General features: G+C 42.5%; 1 protein-coding gene across 1 annotated transcript in view; it reads left to right on the plus strand.

The window, feature by feature from the left end:
• Nucleotides 1-21,434, plus strand: part of LOC141753803 (semaphorin-6D-like) — a 147,718-nt gene that overhangs the window by 53,928 nt on the left and 72,356 nt on the right. The window contains exon 3 of the mRNA XM_074612390.1: nucleotides 20,121-20,243. The gene's annotated coding sequence lies outside the window, so the exon portion shown is untranslated. The remainder of the gene's footprint in view (nucleotides 1-20,120; nucleotides 20,244-21,434) is intronic.

The raw sequence follows: 21,434 nt of genomic DNA on the forward strand, positions 1-21,434 counted from the left end.
CACCAACACATCAGGAAACATCTTTAGTATTGTTAGATTCGTACTCTACCTCTAATGGAGCAGGTTTGTCCTCAGAGGATCTAGTGAAACTTTGGATTATAACGCTACATTACATGCTAGCATGTTGCTCTTTCAGGATTTTTAATATGTAATTTATTACTTTGTCTGCTTACTTGACCATCTTATTTAAACTGTATTATACATTTCATAATTGTTTTGACATTGTAAGGAATGTAAACACTTTCATGTCCTAAATCCATAACTTGCGGCGTCCCCCAGAGAAGTGTCTCGGGGCCATTGTTCTTTTAATTATATATTAATGATTTAAAATCTGTCTTTATGCAGACGATGCAGCACTGATCACATGAGGATAAAAGTAGAGAATATGTTGTGTTGTGTTGGCTCTCAGATTATAAACTTTCCCTACATTTATAGAAATCAAAGGCCATTCTGTTTGGATCGTGAATCCACCTGAAAAAAATATTTAGTTTTTAAAATTTCATATTTAATTTTTATTTTTATTGAGTTTTTCCAATATATGCGTTTAATCATTGCAACACAACGTAATTCACAATGGCCCTTGCCATCTTGGTTTTTGTCCATCATCTTAGTTTTTGTCTATCGCTATCTTGGTTTTTGACCGTCACATCTTTGTTTTTGTCTGCTGCCATCTTGTTTTTTTCAGTCACCATTTTTTGTCTTTTGACCGTCGCCATCTTGGTTTTTGTCCGTCAGCATCTTGGTTTTTGACCGTCTCCATCTTGGTTTTTGGCCGTCACCATCGTGGCCAAACCAAAATGTTACAATTAACTCTGATGAACTGAAAATGTTAACCCTTTTAGTTAATGTGTGTTCTAAGTTGTTTTTGGTATCATCATTTTGGTTTGGTGACAGTTCTTTTCCTTTTTTCCATTTATTTGGTGTTTTGAGCTGCAGTGTGAACTAACGTGACTCTTTCTCTCTCTTTTTTTCCATGTGTGCGTCCTCTCCTCGATCGTCCCTCCTCACCAGGTACGTTCAACCAAAACCTCTTAAACTCTTTGCTTCAAATGAGCTTAAAACTCTGGCCCAGTTTCAACCCAGTAATCCTAGTTTGTGGTACCCGTAGGACGCCAGCAATCAGCCTCTGTTACGGCTTCTCATGGCGTTTGGATTGTGGACCAAATTGGGTCCAAATGCAATAAAGCATCTGTAAAGGCTGTAGCTTTGGTCCAGTCCCGTTCGGGCTCATCTAAAGAAGGATGGGCTGAGTTTTGGTTCTGGAATTAGGATTTATTTGGGCTTTTTGCTGCCATAACATGTTCATTGTCGGATTATTGTGCAGTGAAAATGTCTTCATACTTTCTCCGCATATTGTTTCTCATCTGAAAACCCTATTATATGAATATTATTGTATGCATGTGCGTGTGCAGCTGCAGTGTTTGACCTGATTAAACCAACTCAAAGCTTCTATGAAAAATCAACTTTTGGTAGCAAATGAAAAAACTTCTCGGTCTTTGTCCTCGCTCCCCCAAAATGTAAAGTCTGACAGCGGTGAGGCTGCCAGCGCCGCTTAACTTCACTTCACTGAGCTTTAACAGCTAATCTGCCAGATGGTGAGTTGTACCGGAGCCGAGATGGAGAAATTCCCAGGTTAACTTGTCTGAACACGACCCAAAAAACAGGGAGCCAGCAGACAGCACACACAGGTGGGAGGCTTTACTGCGTCCTCGCCTCAGACGCCGCTGGGACACAAAAAAAAAAACCTCCAGAAACTATTTGTGTTGTGGTTAAACAGCGAGGAAATGATCAACTGTTCCTCCAAACTGTCTCCACTGCTGTGAGTGAGCGTCTCCCGTGTCTCTGCTGTTCAGGGTTTTCACCATCTTTAAACCGTCTTGGCAGCCTTTAGGTTTGAGTTTTCAAAATGACCGATTGATCCTGACGGGAGTTGAGTTTTCTCTTAAAGTTAAAATACAACATCTGCCGTCTCCGGTGGACGGATGACACCTCCTCCCCTCTCTCGTATCGATCTGCACAGTTGAAACGAAGGATTTAGAGGTTTTGGGTTTCATCAGAAGAGCCTTTATTGTTCAGTCACATTGATCTGATGTGTGTCAGTAGTGTTTTGCAGAGAGCCGAGGATGCGTCCAGATCTTTCTTCTTCTTGAAATTTATTGGAAAGTCTGTTCTCTGTCTTCTCCAGAGTTCAGATGGATACCAGTTTATACATCACAGAGATAACTGGAACAGGGCTGGTTCCCATTCAGGGGTTTCTATCCTTTTTTTCTTGGCTTCTTTTAGACCCAGAAGTTACGAACTTGCGGTTTTTAGGTTGTAACGGCTCAGTTTTAAAGCTAGAGTGAAGATACTGGAATCATAAGAAACTTGAAAAAAACTAAATAATCCATTAATACCAACCAGGTCATACTAGCTTGTCACAAAGGACGTTAAATAACGCTCCTAAATTGTGGCGAGGAAAAACTGTCCTGGCCATTTTCAAAGGGGTCCCTTGACCTCTGACCTCCAGATGTGTGAATGTAAATGGGTTCTATGGGTACCCACGAGTCTCCCCTTTACAGACATGCCCACTTTATGATAATCACATGCAGTTTGGGGGCAAGTCATAGTCAAGTCAGCACACTGACACACTGACAGCTGTTGTTGCCTGTTGGGCTGCAGTTTGCCATGTTATGATTTGAGCATATTGTTTAATGCTAAATGCAGTACCTGTGAGGGTTTCTGGACAATATCTGTCATTGTTTTGTGTTGTTAATTGATTTACAGTAGTAAAAATGTACATACATTTGCATAAAGCAGCATATTTGCCCACTCCCAGAGCTAGACATCACGGCTAAAGCTGCATGCTAACTCTGTCACGGACAGGAAAAGTTACGTATTGCGGTCGAGCCGGCCGTCGCTCTCATCTCCGTGGTCAAATGGGCCGACGCTACAACTGTAGAGCACCCATATACTGACAATTTATTACCTCCTTCACCGGCGTTGGTTTGTTTGTTTGTTTGTTTGTCTGTCTGTTAGTAGGATTACTCCAAAAGTTTGTGATGGATTTGAATGCCATTTTTGGAGGGGTGGGGTGTGGCACAATGAACAATCCATTACATTTTGGTGGCGATCCGAATCATGATCTGGATCCAGGAATTTTTTTATAAGGATTCCGATCAGCCTGAGCATTAAGACCACAGGGTATAACACATGCGCAGTGTAACTGATGATGCGTGACCCCGTCTTCTTCCTCCTTCTGAGAGCAGAGAGATATGTGTGTGGATGTGTGGTGAGACTTCGAGGTGCCCCGGGAGCTGCTGTCCGTCCTCGGTGAGAAAGTAAAAAGGCGGTAGATGACGGGATGAGAGACAACGTAGTGTAACGTTATACAGACACAACAGGGCTGCTGAATGAGAGAGGCATTCGCCGATAACGTTACACGGAAACACACCGTGTTAATAACAAGCCGACCACCTCACGGTACCGCCAGCTGTGAGCTGTGATCTGTTTTTAAAGTCACGCACCTTGGCGGAGGTCTGCGCTCTCCGAGTGCCATTGTAGTGTTCAATGCATTCAAACGGCCCCGATGGAGCTGACCGTGGATGTATAAAGAGAACGGAGCTGACGGGAGAGCTACAGACCACCTCGGAGAAGTTAGAGGAAGTATACGGTCCGGTTTTCAAAATAAGGTGTATTCTTTGATTTTTGGTTGGCTGGAATACTAAATAATTCCTGACAATGATCCTGATATACAGTATTTGACTTCTCTGACTACATACATGCTGAAAATCAAACATTTGTACTGTATTCATTTAGAGATTTTCCAAAGTAAAAGTCCCTAGAAGTGTATGATTCAACTTGTTCCCATGGTCTAGTGTTAAAAAAGTTAACAAAAATCACAATGAATCATAATATCGAATCGCAATACTTAAAAATAACAATACATATCGAATCGTATCGTATCGTGATGGTATTTAATCAGGAGATAGGTGTATCGTCCCAGCCTGACCTTCTAGTGTTTGAACAGAGTTTATAAAAGCAGATCAGGTTTTCTAAAGCTGATACTGATCAATTAAAACGGCCTGAATAGACTCTGAATGCTCCTCCTGATCTCCACGGGGCTCCCAGCGACGCTCTAATCCCAGAGAGGGGAGGCCGAGAGCGGATTACCCAGCAGCACCGAGCCCCTCTGTGTGTGTGTGTGTGGGGTTGTGTGTCCTGCTGGGTCGTCAGATCTCTAAATCAGATCTCCTGCAGGTTTAGACTGAGAGTCGCCGTCTCATCTCTGTCTCATCCCTTCATCCTTTATCCTTCCTTCCTTTCCTCCTTCCTTTGTTCCTCCATATCTTCTTATTACTTCTATCCGTCCAAGTCGTTTTAACCTTCGGCGTCGCTTTCTCCCTTCCTCTTCCTCCGATCCTCTCCTCCCACAGCCTCTTTGCCATCTATCTTTTGGTTGCCACGGCAGCCACGGTATCCCAGCATGCTCAGCAGGAGGATCAGACTGCTCGGCGGACGAGCGTCTGCTGGTATCGTCTGCTGCGAAAGCATGAGCGTGATGCCACAGAGCCGAGGAGGCCGAGACTGTAGTGGAGAGATGAAGTGATGAAGGAGAGGTGATGGAGGTGATGGAGGCAGACAGACTGCAGAGGTTTGATATGGAGGATGAGATAGAAGCAGGCAGGTCAGGACTCGGAGGAGTTTACCTGCCGGTTGTTGATGTCGTTGTTTAGTTCCTGATGAGATAAAGACAGAAAACTTCCAGCGTCGGACAGGAACATCAAGTGAAAGTCTTTTAAGATGATTATTTTACAAAGTAATCCACCAGGAACGAGTACCCTGAAGTGACCGTGCTCCTTTTATTAATTTTTCACGTTTCTCTCAGTTTAAAAGCTTTCAAAAAAGCACCCTTAAAAAATAAAGAGGGAGAAAAAAAACATGTCTGTGATCTCAAACTTTTTGGTGCCAAGGATGCTTTGTAATAAGGTCGTCGCTTTAGCTCGGCCTTTAGCTCCGTGGCTTCGTTTGCTAGAACCTGAAGACACAGGACGCATTTTGGTCTCCCAATGTGTCGGCATATATGTAGGGATTCACCAATACCGATACCAGTATAGGGTATCTGGTCCGGTACTTTGCTCATGTACTCGTACTCGCAAAACGGCTCCGATACCACTTTACGGCAGCGTGACGTTAACCTTTCTTCACCATCTTTCGGGTCTTATCGCACGTGCTCAAGTTCCACCTCCCCGACAGTGCGGGCGAGACGGGCCGGTGGTGCGCCCGAACCCGCGGGGCTGGGATCCCACCTCAGCTGCCGCGCGCTGGCCCTCACCGTCATTCACCACGCCGGTTCGCTTGCACCCTCTGACTCGCGCGTGCGTTAGACTCCTTGGTCCGTGTTTCAAGACGGGTCGGGTGGGTTGGAGACATCGCCGCAGACCCCTGGGGCCTTTTACGTGGGCCTTTCCAAGCCGACCTAGAGCCGGTCGCAGCGCACCGCCTCGTATGCGGGACTCCCCAGCCTGCCGTGTGTCGCTCACACCCTCCAGCTGGCTGTTAACGAAGGTCTTTTTGCACAGAGAAGTACTCGTATCGGTACTCGGTATCGGCGAGTACCCAAATGTAAGTACTTGTACTTGTACTCGGTCTGTGGTATCGTGCATGCGTGCTGATTGTGCATGGGTGCGTTGCGTGCGTGCGTGCGCGCGTGCGCGTGTGTGTAGAGTTTGGCAGGCGGTTGATTATTCCTGCTTCGTGTCTACCTGCCTGCCCATGTGTGGCCTTTATTATGTTTGTGTCTCAGAGTGTGTGTGTGGGCGTGTATGAGTTAGTGTGTGTGTGTATTGTGTGTGCAAACACACATCTACATGCACACACACACACACACACACCGAGTCAGTGTGTAGCTCTCGTTGTGTGCTGGGTATTTAAGAGCCGGCGGTGTGTCTGACATTATTGGAAGGACAAATTAATGGAGCTCAGATCTGATGTGTTCTCGGCTCTTCGCTCGGCTGCTCTGGACTGCAGTCAATTTGACTGTGTGTGTGTGTGTGTGTGTGTGTGTGTGTGTGTGTGTGTGTGTGTGTGTGTGTGTGTGTGTGTGTGTTCAGATAAAGGTTGTTACTTCAGAGTCCCTCCAGCTGTTAAACTGTGTTCGGTGTGCTTCTGATTAAAGTGATCTCTAAACGGTATCAGCCCGATTACAGCCTGACACGGCCGTCGTAGGGCGTCGACTCGGATTGGGAACGATAAATGAGTGTCGTGTGCGACAATAGATCGTTTTATGTCGTGTAGCGTGTCATAGTACGCGACAACCGACGCTGCGACAGAAAGTCTAGCGTGTTCGATTTATTTTTTTATTTTTTTACTTTCCACGACGTGTTCCGTCACGGCCCCGGTAAGCCCGTACATTAACAGTGCCGGGAGAGAGTGTATTGTCGGAACAAGGGACCGACGTGTAGTCCGTCACGTGTCGCGGCCGAGTCACGACAAGAATTTATGACTCTCAATCGTCTAATCTGACGAGTATAGTATAGTGACCATCGTAACCGTCAAAGATATCTCGTAGTGTGATCCTGACATTACCGTCCACATCTCAGCAGAAGCTTCACTTCACCTTCAGTCCTGAACAGTCTGAAGGTCCGGACACACCGGGCCAACGGTCGGCTGTCACCATACTCGCCAACCCTCCCGATTTCCCCGGGAGACTCACGCTTTTTCTTCGCCCTCTCCCGGTTTCCTCCCGGAGTCACAATTCTCCCGATTTATGACAAATGTCCACTTTTTTTTCATTATCTCAACCTGTCTCTCAACCTGTCTCTCAACCTGTCTCTCAACCTGTCTCTCAACCTGTCTCTCAACCTGTCTCTCAACCTGTCTCTCAACCTGTCTCTCAACCTGTCTCTCAACCTGTCTCTGGCGCTGTACAGCGTGTATAAGCTCTACTGTTTCCACCCAGATGTCAATAGAGCTACACCAACTGTCTTTTCCCGACACCGCGGTACGGTTTCAGCTGCGCTTGACGCACATCACGGCGTCACAGCAAAGCCGTCGTGCCGTGGCGCAAGCCGTTGGAAATAACGTGTTTCAGAGCTCAGTGATTCCGTTGTCGCGTTGCGACTGAACGTTTTTTTGACGTAAAATGGAGCTGTCGGATGGTCAGACGGGACGATGAATCGTGTCGTCTCCTGTTGAAAGATTATTTTGTTTTTCTCCACTCTGTGTTTGAACGAAGGCGGCGAGTCGATGAGAAGAAGAAGCAGCATTCAGCGAAGCTCTCGACACAATAAATCTCCTCAAAATGAGCAAAAAAGTCATTTTCTCTCCAAAAAAGCTGAGTGAGTCACGCTGTGGTCAACACACACACACACACACATGGTGACATTCAGTGTGTTGTCATCAGCCGATCTGTCTTTGTTAGCGCTGCTGTTCCCCGCCGGAGGATCGGCTTGTTAGTCTGAGAGATGTCGCCCAGCACGAAATGTCACGCTGTGTGTTTGTGTGTGCGCGTGCGTGTGCATATGTGTGTGTGTGTGTGTGTGTGTGTGTGTGTGTGTGTGTGTGTGTGTGTGTGTGTGTGTGTGTGTGTGTGTGTGTGTGTGTGTGTGTGTGTGTGTGTGTGTGTGTGTGTGTCTGTGTGGCGTACAGAGAGTCAGGTGTGTGTTTGATGATATGTGATTATTCTCAGGTGAGAATCAGGCTGCTGTTAATTTATCTAATAAATATATAAAACAAACACATGAAACAGATAAATCAACTAATAATTAATAATTAATTAATGTTTATCTTGTTGTCCACAAAGTATTAAAAGAAAAGAAAGAAACCAAACCGTTGTTTTCTAGTAAAACAATACAAAGCTGGAATCTATACATGTTTTTGTAATTGATGATTGTGAATAAGCTGAGACTGTACAGCCCAAAACATCGTTTTTCATTCACTCTCAGTTTAGTGATTTTGTTCTATTTTGCTTCCATAACGTGTCGTCTGTCAGACTAGTTGAAAGAAAACATTTATTTTACTACTTTGTCTACTTGCGTCTGTAGATTTCTCCTAAATTCACCAACAGTTAGCATTAGATACGCCTGGTTTGCATATTTAAACATCAAATTTTAGAAAACTTGTATTACAAAAAAAGAATAGTCAACTTGGGAAGTTTCATCGTGATATCTTTCCACCTGTCTCCCCTTTTAATATATCAACATATTATTAATAAAGGTTTCTCCTGGCTGTCAAGGATGCACTGATACCGGATCAGATATCGGTGACAATGGGGTCGATCTATTCAACTCAGTTTGGATCCCCCCACCCCCCTATGAATCCCTATATGAAGCGTCCTGCTGTCAGGTGTGAACTCTCAGGTGCAGCAGCAGCAGAGATCAGTGGACCTCCAGGCTGTGGAACGTCTGACGCTGCAGCTTTTCTGCAGCATCTCAGTAGATCCAGCCGGCCTGTCGGGGGGGAAATTGTCCACTTGAGCGCTGTGAAAATGAGCCGGTCCTGCTGTCAGGCCCTTATTTAAGATGAGAGGCTCGGTTTAGTGTGGAGCCTCGGCTGGGCAGTGATGTGAGAGGGAACACCTGTCACCAAACTGCACTTTGAGAAAGTCACTATTTCCTCCTTCAGATCCTCGGCTCTCGTTTCATTTATCTATCTATCCCGCTTGTTATCGTGCTGAAGGCGGCAGATTCACCTTCTGCTCATGTGATCTGTGTTTAAATGTGTCGTGACTTCAGTTTGAAGGTGATGACTGACGGGACAAATCTGATGAAATGTGGTTCACTATTCATCTAGCGCCATCATCAGGTCAAACATGTTAATGCAGAGAAGTGTAAAAGCAGTCATGTCCTGTGTTGTGTGTGGAAACAGAGCTGTTATAACTCTTGTTTAAGGGGAAAGGGAGGAAACATAAAACCAGATATTCTTGGTAAAACTAAAGTTATTTTATTTACATGGAGTTTAGATGGTACGACAATGAAAAGAGGCGAGGCAGACTGAAGGAAAAGAGCTTGAGGCTGCTGTTAAAGTCAACGGGAGGACTCTTAAATTAAGAGCTACAAGTATAAGTTACTCTAAAGGAGCCAAAACTGGAAAATAAAACTTCACTAACTATCTCTCCTTGACAAAATCCCAAAGTACAGACCAAACAGCCCCGCTGCAAACTAGTGAACTAAACAAAGGAAATTCAAAGGACAACAAGGGACCCCTTTGAAAATGGCCATAACAGTTTTTTCCTCGCCAAAATGTAGCGTAAGTTTGGAGCGTATTTAACCTCCTTCACTACAAGCTAGTATGACATGGTTGGTACCGATGGATTCATTAGGTTTTTTAGTTTCATATGATACTAGTATTGGACTTTTCTTCTGCCGTTCTTTTGGACATTTTATTCGGACTTTGTTTGAACAATTTTCAGACATTCTTCTGACATTTTTTGGACATGTTTTCTGACATTTTCCGTACTTTTTTGGCTTTTTTGGACATGTTTTGGACGTTTTTCTGACTTTTTTTGAGACATTTTCAGACATTTTTTCGGACATTCTTGAGACATTTTTGAGACATTTTGAATTTTTTGGACAAAAACCCTCACACATTCACATATCTTGAGGTCAGAGGTCACGGGACCCCTCTGAAAATGGACGGGCCACTTTTTCCTCGCCAAAATGTAGCGTAAGTTTGGAGCGTTATTTAACCTCCTTCATGACAAGCTAGTATGACATGGTTTTCTAGTTTTATATGATGCCAGTATCTTCACTCTAAAAATCCCAAGTTGTTTTAATGCGTTAAAGAAATTAGTGGCGTTAAAACAAATTTGCGTTAACTTTGACAGCCCTGGTTTATAGATTTGATTACAACGTTACACAGCTCTGTTCGCACATTTCTTTATTCTAGTAGATCTCTTTGTTTTATTTCACATTTGCTTTGGCAACGTAAACAGATGTTTCCCAAGACAATGAATCCCCTCTGAATGGACTTGAATTGAGAGAGAATAACGACACTAACAGAGAGAGACAGAAGACATCAGAGTGTCAGCTGATAAAAGTGTGTTTGTGCAGAAAACCTAAAACTTCAGACGCTCTCCTCCCTCGTTGTCGGCCCGTCGCCTCCACCTGTCCGTCCTCCGTCCGTCCGTCTCGCTCACATGGATGTTAAAAATAACTCCTGACTTGACGCCGCGCCCCCATTGGTCGTCTTTAAACTTCTTGGAGAGATGTAATTGGCTGGGGGGAGGAGGGGAGACACGTCTCCATGGAAACCAGCATCCGAACAGGGATGAGACGGGGACTCTGTGTGTGTTAAAGGGTCAGAAATGTATTTTTATTTCTTCTTTCTGAAGCTTCAAATCAAGTCAAATAATGGTTTCACTAGGAACGTTACATATTTATTAAATAAAGATAAATTGTAGTTTTTGTAAGTAAAACATTTTAATATTTGAAGAATAAAGTTGTGATTTTGAGGGAAAAGAAGTCATAATATTATGGAAGAAGTTGTATTAAATTAAATGGGACAAGTTGTAATATTACAAGAAAAAAAGTCTTGATAAAAAAACTATTTATATTAAAGAATTTTTTTAATTTTTTTTTAAATTAATCTATATATTTGTGGCGTTTTTTTCCTTTCTGCATGCGAAAATGGATTAATAATCCAACATTTTACCCTGAATAAACACAAACATATATGTGATAGAGACCTTGAAGTGCACAACCACACACACACACACACACACACACACACACATGATCCTGCAGACTGACGGGGTTATTACAATATGACAGAAGGTTAAAGAACAGATTCAAACACACACACACCGTCTACATACGGCCAATACTGAGCTCTTATAAAACCCCAATCCCTACACACACACACACACACACACACACACACACACACAGACACACACAGACACAGACACAGACTGAGTGCACTCTGGGTAGATAATCCGGTGTGTATGAGTCCAGTGTAATCCTGTCAGCAGCTCAGAGACCAACAGTATAAAGTCCTGCTAGCGCCCCCTTACAGCCACTACAGGACTTCTTCTCTCGTCAGGTGACGCTACTTCTTCTTCTTCTTCTTCTTCTTTTTCTGTGGTGTTGCAGCTGTCATTGTTGAGCCATAAAGACAATCAGAGCTCTACGTCACACAGTGTGGGGTTCATTAAAGGTCCCATATTGTGCTCATTTTCAGGTTCATACTTGTATTTTGTGTTTCTAATAGAACAACAGAATTGCAATGGAACTGCGTTGCTAGGCAACAGTTTGGGTCCATGTTTACTTCCTGTCAGCTGATGTTATCCACATTGACTGCAACAGAAGTAAACTGGGACAACATTTGGAATATTTACGTTTAAAAACGTGTAATGGTCTAAGTATTGTATATTTGTGACATCACAAATGGACAGAAATTCAAACGGCTTGTTTCAAACACACAATTTCTGAATCAAAGCCGTGTGTATTTTTCCATATATTGAGCGTTTTGATAGTTTAACAGTATTTAATAAAGTACTTAAACCTGCTTTATAATATAAAAGACATGGAAATCTCACTTATTACAATATGGGACCTTTAAAGAAGAAGCGATGGTGGAGCGAGCTATAGAGTGACATTGATTCAATGTTGAATGTTGAGAATACAGAACCGGGATGCTTTTGAATCCAGCAGAGAGAAAAAAAACTGTCTCTAAGAGAGTTCCTGAGTGTGAGAGGTCAGCGAGGTCACAGACGGTGAAAAGTGTTGCCAACAACAAACTACATCAACTTAATTGGTGCTTTCCCCGGCGGCCTGGAGGTCAAAGGTCACAGCTGACCCAGAAACACGCCCTGTTTGTTCAGAGTACTGACTGAAACTAGGCCGGCTCTCCTCCCTGTAGCGGTGTAGCGGTGGGAGGAGGTCCAGGTCTGAGGTCTAAGAGGTCAACAACTGATGCTAACACAGCAGCTTAACGGCGTCCTCATGGCGGCGGGGCCTGGGGGAGGCCTGGGGGGCGCCAAGACAGCCAGCCACGTGATTGGGATTACTGCGGTCTGATTGGAGGAGGGGTAACGGAGCCGGGATAACCTGGTATAAACTCTGAACCCACTCAGGTCAGGAGGGAAACATGGAGGTGTGATGCATGCTGGGAAGCTCTGGTTTACATGTATGTGTAGATATCCTGTATATTATATATATTATATTATATATATATATATATATGTATTATTGTTATATAGAAAGCTGCTGAAAACAAAGTAGAACTTGATGAGAAGCTTTTAGTAATCCTGTTAGTTTAAAGCAGAGAGACCTTTTATCTCAGTGACGCGTCTTCGTCTCCGTCTCCGTCTCCGTCTCCGTCTCCGTCTCCGTCTCCGTCTCCGTCTCCGTCTCCGTCTCCGTCTCCGTCTCTGACACTAAACAATAACAGTGACTGAGTGTTAACAGCTCGGCCTGCAGCGGGTTTTAAATCTCTGTTAAACCCTCTGATCTGATCCGTTTCCAGCGGGACTGAACCGTCTCCTCCATCTGTCGCTCATCCTCCCCTCGCCGCCGAGCGGACGCTAAGATTCATTAAATAACAAACAATAAGAAGATGAAGAAGAGAAAGATTCTGCCTTTTAGAGTTTGAACCCGTCTGATGATGTAACAGGACCCGCGGGGTCGTTGTGATGTCATCTGATACAACATCAGGACCACAGCGTATTAACTTTATAATAAACATCAAATCTTTTATTGTACTTTTTAAGCATGAAAACTCACGTTTGACTGAACGATCCAACCTCAACAGTCCAGTTACTAAATTCATCAGGACCTTTAAATCACATCGTATGGGATGTGTCTGAATATACTAACATGTTATTCAGTAGTGTTATGTCTGAAACCTCAGTATGAAACCAATAGAGAGCCTAAGTCCCGTCCCTTCCCGAGGACCGCCATGGGACCTTATTTAGGAAATGTATATGAATGGTAGTCAACGGAGAGAGAGAAATATTTATTTGATCCCTTTTCAATTGCACCATGAATCACGCAGAATGATGTCTGAACATTTAAAAGATAATTTTGCAAGTCAAGAGAGTCTCAGTTTGTTGTAAAACTGTTGAAGTGTCAGACTGTGAAAATACGTCATTAGAAAGACGACACAGCCCAAAGTCTCGTCTCTCTCTCTGAAGCTACGATGCCTATTTGTTTCCTACTGAGATAGGACAATTTACATTTTTTTGAATTTTTTTTGACATTTTCAGACTTTTTTTACATTTTTTCGACATTTTTGTTTACTTTTTTCGAAAAAAAAATTCAACTTTCATCATCAGCACTTTGATTGAAGATGATTTTTTGGACATTTTTCAGACTTTTTTCGAACATTTTATTTCGGAAAGTTTTTGACATGTTTGTGAAATTGTTCTGACTTCTTTCCGACATTTTTTTCGACATTTTTCTAATTTTTTTTCAACATTTTTCTGACATGTTTCTTTTCTTTTTTTTTTGTACACATTTCAAACATTTTTTTGTATCTTTTTTCAAGCATTTTTCCAACTTTTTTCTTTTTACATTTTTCTGACTTTTTTCGAATATTTTTTCGACTTTTTTCATAAATTTTTCTCACTTTTTCAGACATTTTTCTCACTTTTTTGAGCATCACGCTCCTACTGAAGAAAACCGCTTTACTTTCAGTTAATCAATGAACTGATTTCATTCGTTGCACTTGAAATATATCCCACCTTCACATCATTTAATCCTTTTTGACATCACAGCACCACATCAAGCATTTGCATTCCTGTTTTTTCAGTTTTAGAAACCGGTAAAGGAGATTATGATAGTGAGGAAAACACCTCACCTGTATGTCATTTATTAAAGGAGGAGGAAGGTGAAGAGCTGATGTATTTGTTGGTTACAGCTGGAAAAACAGGTAAATATCTGTCTTATAAACTATTAAAATAGGATTTTATTGTTGATGCTGTGATGATAGATCATCAGAATATCACGGGTTATATTTAAAATCTGAGACCTTCGTGACCTCCTGAAGGATCTTTTGAGGTTCATCTACGACTGGATGTTGGATGGAAAATGGCAGGATTTGAATGATTGATGGATGGGGGGGTGAAGTGAGGTCACAGTGGTCTGCGTTGATCACAATGAGAGAAGAAGAGTAGAGACGGCGTCCTGTGTGGATGGTTTCTTTATAGTGAGGTTTAACTGTGAAGGCTGTGAGGTTTTTATTTCATCGTGGCTGATTCTCTGGTGATTATAACACTGCTGTTCTTTGATAAAGACGTTCTTTCGCCTGACAGGCCGACGTCGGCGCTCTGATGCTGAGGAATCAAGACGCTGTCAAAGATTTATTACTCAGAGAGATGAAGAAGAGAATGGAAGACAGGAGCGGGACGAAGCAGAGGGAGGAGGATCTAAAAATACACTTTGTTAGTCTTTAACTGGAGAGATGAGGATTATTTACTGAACTCATGTTTGAGATACTTTACTGGTATAGACGGAGCTGAACCTGAAGATCTGAGGAGTCTGCTCTTCGTTCCAACCCTCATTCATGGTGGTGAACTAAAGAATGAGACCACGTATATACAAGCTGCTGAAATGAGTTTCCTTTATGAGGTTTCTCAGCTCCTCCTATATAAATATATATATCCTAAATATATGCTCAAATCATAACATGGCAAACTGCAGCCCAACAGGCAACAACAGCTGTCAGTGTGTCAGTGTGCTGACTTGACTATGACTTGCCCCAAACTGCATGTGATTATCATAAAGTGGGCATGTCTGTAAAGGGGAGACTCGTTGGTACCCATAGAACCCATTTACATTCACATATTTTGAGATCATAGGTCAAGGGATCACTTTGAAAATAGACATGACAGTTTTTCCTCGTCAAAATTTAGCACAAGTTTGGAGCGTTATTTAACCTCCTTGATGACAAGCTCGTATGACTACTATATAGTAATAATAGACTTCCTCTAACTTCTCCAAGGTGGTCTCTAGCTCTCCCGTCAGCTCCGTTCTCTTTATACATCCATGGTCAGCTCCATCGGGGCCGTTTCAATGCATTTAACATAAATGTCAGTATCTGGGTGCTCTACAGTTGTAGCGTCGGCCCATTTGACCACGGAGATGAGAGCGACGGCCGGCTCGACCGCAACGTTACCGCGATACGATGACGTTTCCTGTCCGTGACGGAGTTAGCATGCAGCTTTAGCCGTGATGTCTAGCTCTGCTTTACCTGTCTATGTGTGAAACCCAAAGTGTTTCCATCCTTTACTGGCTGTGTAGTGTTTACCACGCTGGATTTAACATGTGAGGGTGCAGGTCGGATCCACGCAGACCCTCCGACGTTTTATACTTTCTAGTTGCGACCGGCTGCGGTTTGTTTTGGTTGACGGATACAGAACGGATCTGACGTCACGTTACTCAGACTACAACAATAAAAGCGGTAACTTCCTTCTACCTCCACATAGACTCAAATGAAGCAAATATATTGATCCTGGCATTAAAAAACATCTATTTCAAAATTGTAAAAAAAAGACAGGTGAATTGATTTTTTTTTAATCTACACCTTACATAGAGTTAGGGATACGTAGGATTGTATAGTCCACTGCATAACTGCTATTTAACAGTGTGTTGTATTGTCATTCCGGCTGTGTTTGGTGTGTAGCCGGACATATTTACTCAGAAATAGATGGAAGAGACAGAAAGGCCAGACAGAGGAGGACAGAGACGGAGAGATGAGTTGATGAATGAACGAAGGGATGACATGAAGGAAGAGAAGAGGAGGACAGTTAGAGAAGAGGAAGATGAAGAGAGGACGGACGATGTTCATTAGCAGAGCGCTCTAATGGGACAGAGACGGATGGAGACGAGATGAAGACGAGGAGGAGTAATGAAAGAGAGATTTAATTAGTTAAAAGAAAAGAAAGTAAACCGGAAGTCTCAAAGGAATCGATGAGTCGATTAGAAAATGAAGCAGAAGGAACTGGAAAGAGAAAGGGATGAGATAGACGACGAAACAAACAAATAATAAAATAAAAGTTATTCAAAAAAAGAGAAGTGTAGGCAGATAAAGAAAGAGGTTTGGACACATACATACATCTACTGCTCCTTTTTATACGACAATGAAATCCTTCATTCGGTGGTTGCAGTTACGTTTTTATTGTTAAAGACGGTTGTTGACAGAGGAAGAAATTGCAGCGGTTACTACAGCTATTACTGTTACTAATATTTCAGTTTATATAACAACCTGAAATTTGGTGCACTTGTGGACAAGAAGTCTGGTAATAATAATTCATATTTTAGTTTGTTTACTGTAGAAAATAAATGGTTCAAGTGCGTTTTTATTATAAAAATAAAACAGTTCACTCTCCTATGTTTTCAGGTAGATTAATACATTCAGTAATGTTTGTTTCTACATTTAATTGTAAGAGTGCCTCCTTTAATTTAATCCATTAACCGCGTCTCTGTGGTGTTTACATGAGAAGTTCTGAAGCATTAATCTGTAGAACTGATCCTGCAGGAAGAAAGAAAGAAAGAAAGAAAGAAAGAAGAGATTTATAAAGATCAGAAAAGAGGAAGAGGAGGAAGACGAGTGTGAGTTTTATGAGACTAGTTATTAAAGAATCTGAGAGGTCGACTTCTCATTAACGTCGGAGGAGAAGAATCAATGTGAAGAAGAAGAGATGAAGAGATGAAAACGATCAGCAGCAGGTTCAGAGGAAGAAGAGAGAGAGAGTCTTTCATTAAAGAATGAGTGAAATCAAACAGAAGAGGAGGATGAGAAGGAGGAAGAGGAGGAAGAGGGAGAGAAAGATGATGATAAAGAGGAATAGGAGGAGGAAGAGGAGAGGAGGAGGAGGAGAAAGCGGGAGAGGAGGAAGAGGGAGAAGAGGAGAGAGAGGAAGATGAGGAGGAGAAAGATGATGTGGAAGAGGAGGAGGAAGAGGGAGAGAAGGAGAGACGGGAATAAGGAGAGAATGAGGAAGATGACGGGGAAGAGGAGGAGAAGGAGGGAGAGGAATAAGGAGAGGAAGAGGAGGAGAAAGAAGAGCTGTTTGCACTGTTGGCTGCTAGCTGACGGCTCAGTCGTTGCCATGTTGAGAGCCATTTAGAGTCAATAGAAGTGCTCTGAACCTTTGACGTCTCTCAGAGCGTTTACGGAGGAACTGATTTGACAGAATTAAACCAATTAACCCCTGAGTTGATCATCAGATCAGATTAATCAACAACATTTCTCCTGCTTCTGTGTGTTTTAATGTCACCGTGAAGTGAATATCTTTGGACTGTTGGGTCAACAGAACAAGACATTTGAAGACGCCATTTGGGACTTTCATAGATGAGAAAGATATCTTATGAAAAGTAATTTTATTTTTCGTTCGTTTTCCTACTAATGTCCAGCAACACGAGCTATCAGTGCAGCTCCTGTAGTGTTTAGGCAACAAAAGTACTTGGTAGGTTTCAGGAAAAGGTCGTGGTTTGGGTTAACGTATGTTTGAAATACTCTTTAATTTAATAGAGTATTGGTTCTCTTCACCGTTCAGCGTCGTGTTTGTTTTCTTGTCAGGAGACATCGATATGAGTCATCATCATCACTGTCATGAAGGGATGGATGTTGTGTGTTTATGATACCGTGGAGCTCCACGCGCTACACTGTTTACTGATGGGACTCTTCTATTTGAATGTTTGATGCTTATTATTTGTCACTTATCGTGTTCTTGTGAAAGCTCTGGCAGCACAAACTCTCCGTTCTGTTCCTGCCAATAAAGCTTTCAGAGATTACGTAAAGTCACGAGGCGGCTGGAAGAGAGAGAGAGAGAGAGAGACGTGACGGCAGAAATAAAGAGAGATGGATGGTTGAACAGATAAGAAGAGGAGAAGAAGAGCAGAGTGTCGGCGTGGTGATGAAAGTCAATCAGAGAGAGAGAGACTGTCACAGAGGATTAACCTCCAAAAACCATCACATGTGAGATCAGTGTATGACAAACCAGCCCTGTCTGTGATGATAGAGATCACATTTGTTGTTGAAAGGTTTAATACGTTGATGTTGTAACAAACAGATGAACAGAAACAGAACAAATCTCAGAGGAAACTCTCCATCGATACTCTTCATAACGGTATCCATGGATACTCTCGTAACGGTATCCATGGATACTCTCGTAACGGTATCCATGGATACTCTCGTAACGGTATCCATGGATACTCTCGTAACGGTATCCATGGATACTCTCGTAAAGGTATCCATGGATACTCTCGTAACGGTATCCATGGATACTCTCGTAAAGGTATCCATGGATACTCTCGTAACGGTATCCATGGATACTCTCGTAACGGTATCCATGGATACTCTCGTAACGGTATCCATTGATACTCTCGTAAAGGTATCCATGGATACTCTCGTAACGGTATCCATGGATACTCTCGTAACGGTATCCATTGATAGTCTCGTAATGGTATCAATTGGCTTTTGGACGTCACCATCTTAGTTTTTGGTCGTCACCATCTTGGTTTAGAGTGTTAGTGTCAGCAGGGCGGTGTATGTGGGATTGATTCAGAATAAACTACAGTCTGTGTGTTCATACTGGTGAAGGAACATGTTGATCTATGGAGATTTCAGGCCTGCATTTTATTGTAGTAAATAAAGTAAGAGTTCAAGACGATGATGCTGATCTGAGTGGCTTCCTGTCCGGTTTACTCTTCGTCAGGTCTGCAGGTATCAGCGTTGATCGTCCTGACTCATCCTGCATTCTCCCATGATCCTCCACTGTTTGACCTTGTTAAGGGAGGTCGCCTCTAATTGGACGCCGCTCGACTTAATGGCTCCCATTAGCGCTAGGAAAGGTTAAATCATGCACATCTTCCTTCCACCGCCTCGCTAACAAGCGGCGGCCGCTTCGGCTTCGTTAAGAGGAGGATTTTATCACACAGCTGGGACTGAACTCTCTCTTCTTTGTGCTCTTTGTTATCTACTACTGAAGATCCAAGGGAAGGAAGGATGGAAGGAAGGAAGGAAGTCTCCTCCTCCTCCTCTCTGCGTGTTGATCTGACGTTTGTGTTTTGGCTCGGTGTTTCTTCATGAATGAAATCGGTCGGACTGATCGGCTTCAGGCCAAAAACACAGCTGATTAGATTTCAGTCGATCTGGATTTGTGCCGTCAGACGAGATGTGAAACCTCCAGAGACCCGACATCCAAACATCCAAACCTCCGGCTGAAGGAATCCAATTAGCTTCAAGAAGACGTGTGTCTTTGTTTTACATCCTGATCATATTAGATGGAAGTTCCCTTTAAGTGAGCTGCTGCTCCAAGTCACTACACTGAAAAACCTTTGTCTAATTGTCCTATTAACCTTTTCCACACGTTTTTGTCTTCTTTAGGGGGGTCCAGCGGGTCTTTAGGGGGAGATAGCGGGTCAAAAGTAGATGTCACATAGAAGTGGTGAACATCATCTGAAAGCTGGGAACCTGAAGATTAATTTGAGATGCAGCTCAGCACTGTGTGTCAAGTTGTATGATGTTATGATAGAAGTATATGATGGGTCATCCCCATGCTCTATTATGTCTCATAAGTTGTTGCAGCAATGTTTGGGTTGATACCATTTGTTGCACAGATTTGGTGCTAAATTTAACAATTTTTTTACCACTGGAGGATTGATCAAAATGATCAATAATCTCTCCAAAATACCACATTAAGACCCCAAGACCTTGAGGAACACCATAGAATAAGCCATGCTGTGATTTGGGATCAGAAACTTTTGACATTTGAAGATTTCTTCAAGAATTGCATTTTTCTGCGATTGGATGGCGAGCAACCCCCTTATCTGGTTTGTGGTTGTTGCCATCTTGGCTTTCTGCCTTTTGCCATCTTGGTTTTTGGTCGTTGCCATTCTGGTTTTCAGCCGTCGTCATCTTGGTTTTTGCTCGTTGCAAGTTTAAAAAAATGGTGTCACTGCAATGAAATGGCTCCTATGGGTACTAACATCATCCCACATGAATACAGTTGGGCTCATTGGTTGGTACCAATGGATTCTTTAGGTTTTCTAGCTTCATATGATACCAGTATCTTCACTCTAGCTTTGAAACTGAGCCGCTAAAACCGCTGAAAGAAGGTAAAGTCAGCCGAGGGCGCCGGTGCCCTCAAGAAGTGGAAGAGGTTAAAACGTTCTTCTTTTTGTGTATTGTTTTAGGACGTCTGAGGGGGTCCACCCCCGCCTCCTGACTTCCTGTTTACTTCCTGGAACACAGTGAGAACTTGCTGTCACCTGACCAGCTGGAGGCTTCACCTTTCCTTCTCAGCAGATTTATACACAGTGAGTATCTTTATATCTTTACAGTTTATACAGTGGTGTGAATACGTCAGTGAGGCCAGGCCTCCTTTTATCACCGAGCACTTGGGATCGGCAACTTTCTAAAAGCTCTGTGGATGGATTATAATTTTTTTAATTATTCGCCTACATAAAAATGTTATGAATGAGACCATTAAGTGTTCCATTATTTCTGGTTGTTTATTCAAACTCTTTCTCTCAACAACTCGCTCTCATCATTCCTTCCATCATAACTCTTCATGTGTTTGCACCAGTAATAAGTCTTATAAATGGAGCACGTAAACCGTGTACACAATTCAGATGTTGCGGTTATGGTTTTGTTTATAAAAGAAAGAAATACTGTTTTCTCTGGGAAAAGTGATGAACTGCATTTTAATTGAATCAATGAGAAGGGCAGCACACTCACACCCAGCCAGCCAGTTATTACTGAGAAACGAACACAAGATTACAAATGCTCAAAAAAGCTTCATCTGACTTTGTTGCTATCAGGAAAAGATTAGAAACTAGACAGTTTGACAGGTTGTTTTATGCCTCCGGGGGGCGTTTTATTTCCTTGTTTCTTGCACATCAAATTTGGCATAAACGTCCTCTTGGATGAACTGATTAGATTTTGGTGGTCAAAGATCACTGTGACCTCACAAGACTTGTTTTTGGCCACAACTCAATAATTAATGTGCTAATTATGACAATTTCATACAAATGTCTAACAGGATAAAGTGTCTCAATTAAATGAAACTATTTGGAAATTGGAGCTGAAAAGTGTCTGCAGAAATAATAATCATAATAATAAATAAATTCTTGGGCTGCCCCCTCTAATCAGTCATTTTGGTCTTAGTCCACTAATATTTCTTTAGTCGATTGGTCATTTTTATGCTTTTTTCATTCTGAATGACTTATTTTCAAGAAGCTTATGAGCACGTCTCTGATAAAAACAATATTTAAAGTGGTGCTCTTGTGTGATTCTTTGTGGAGAAACTCAGTTTTATAGATCTGTCGATTAAATCGAGTATGAGTGTTAAGATTTCTTTAGTCGAGGACAACCCTAGAAACTTCTGACTCTGAGTGATGACTGGAATTCACAGCATGCTTTCTCTCAAAAACTAAAAATATAACAGTGTGACGTGTCAGAGGTCTGAATAATAATCATAGAAATATCAAAGAAAAAAATCAAAGAAA

This window comes from Sebastes fasciatus, chromosome 17, assembly GCF_043250625.1.
Source record: "Sebastes fasciatus isolate fSebFas1 chromosome 17, fSebFas1.pri, whole genome shotgun sequence".
Classification (NCBI taxonomy): domain Eukaryota; kingdom Metazoa; phylum Chordata; class Actinopteri; order Perciformes; family Sebastidae; genus Sebastes; species Sebastes fasciatus.